Genomic DNA, 1,841 nt, shown 5'->3' with positions numbered 1-1,841 from the left:
CCTTTTCTAATTTTTCTTTTATTCATTCCTGGCAGGTTTTTATAGTGTTTGACTAGAAGAAACCCGTTGGGACCATTACTGTTTGATTGTGAGATCGATTACACAGTTCATAGAAATCGATAAGAAATAAGGCGAAGCTTACGATACATAGAGCAAGAGCAAGTGGACAATACTTCAACCACAACCGAGGAGATGGCTGAAAACCAAGAAAATCCGCTACCTCCTGTGATTGCTGCTAATCAGAATCCTACTCCACGTACTATGTATGATTATGCTAAATCTTTTTTAATAGGAACTGAATCGAGGATAGTTAGGCCTGCTATTGCTGCAAATAATTTTGAACTGAAACCTAACACCATTCAAATGATCCAACAGTTTGTTCAGTTTGATGGTTTGCAGGATGAGGATCCCAATGCTCATTTGGCGAATTTCTTAGAGTTTTGCAACACTTTTAAAATCAATGGCATTTCTGATGATGCCATCCGCCTTCGGTTGTTTCCCTTTTCGTTGAGGAATAAGGCTAAATAGTGGTTGAACTCATTACCACGAGGGTCAATCACTACTTGGGAATAAATGATCGAAAAGTTTTTATTAAAATATTTTTCGCCGGCTAAAACAGCCAAATTACGTAATGATATCTCTTCTTTTATGCAGATGGATTTAGAAACACTCTACGATTCATGGGAGAGATACAAGGATCTGTTGAGAAGGTTCCCTCACCATGGGTTACCATTCTGGCTACAGGTTCAAACATTTCAAAATGGCCTGAATCCTTCGACTCGAAAAATGATTGACACAGTCGCTAATGGAACTATCAATAATAAGACACCTGAGGATGCATATGAATTTATAGAAGAGATGTCACTGAATAATTATCAGTGGCAAGTCATGAGGACAAAACCAATGAAAACAGCTGGCATATTTAACGTCGATTCGGTCACCATGCTCTCTAATCATGTAGAAATTTTGAACAGAAAAATTGACGGTTTTCTCGGTTCTTCACAGGTTCACCCAGTAATGCAATACGAAGCAAGTGGAGGTGGATCAAGCAATTCAAAATACCCACCCTATGGCCACAACATGGAGAACGAGTAGTTAAATTACATGGCTAATAATCCTCGATCTCAAAATAATCCTTATAGTAACACTTACAATGCAGGTTGGAGGAACTACCGAAAATTTTCATGGGGAGGCCAAGAAAATCAGAGACCACTACCACCTCCAGGCTTCCAACAACCACCCTACCAACAAGAGAAAAAACTGAACCTTGAAGAGATGCTAACAAAATTCATCTCGGTGTTAGAAACTCGTTTTCAGAGTACTGAGACAGCACTTAAAAATCAACAAGCATCGATCCAAGGGCTCGAAACTCAGATAGGTCAGCTCACTAAATTGATATCTAAACAACCACTAGGTAGCCTACCGAGTAACACTGAACCTAACCCAAGGGAGAAAATCAATGCAATTACCATTCAAGATGAGGAAGGGTTAGTAGCACCTGAACCAGAACCGAGGTAAGAAACTGTGCTAAGTAAAGGTAAAGGTGAGGTGGACCACAATGACCAGAAATCGATAAGTAAAGAATACAAACGTCATCTGCCATACCCAAACGCGATAAGGAAAGACCGCACAGAAGAACAATTCGGTAAATTCCTTAAATTATTAAAGAAGTTACATATTAACTTACCGTTTATTGAAGCTCTTTCGCAGATACCAAACGCAGTTAAATTCTTAAAGGAGCTTTTAACAAACAAGCGGAAGTTGGATGAGGCGTCGCATGTGGAGCTAAATATGGTTTGCTCAGCCATACTACAGAATAAGCTGGCAACAAATTAAAAGAT

The 1,841-nt window shown here is 39.2% G+C and overlaps 1 non-coding gene across 1 annotated transcript; it reads right to left on the bottom strand.

Moving 5' to 3' along the window:
• Positions 1-621: 621 nt before the first annotated feature.
• On the bottom strand, positions 622-728 carry LOC128290066 (small nucleolar RNA R71). The gene has a single exon (XR_008279707.1). It is a non-coding gene; the product is annotated as a small nucleolar RNA R71 (small nucleolar RNA).
• Positions 729-1,841: the final 1,113 nt, after the last annotated feature.

This window comes from Gossypium arboreum, chromosome 2 (assembly GCF_025698485.1).
Source record: "Gossypium arboreum isolate Shixiya-1 chromosome 2, ASM2569848v2, whole genome shotgun sequence".
Lineage (NCBI taxonomy): Eukaryota > Viridiplantae > Streptophyta > Magnoliopsida > Malvales > Malvaceae > Gossypium > Gossypium arboreum.
The sequence above is the reverse complement of the archived record's forward strand: the minus strand, read 5'-3'. Positions and strand labels throughout refer to the sequence as shown.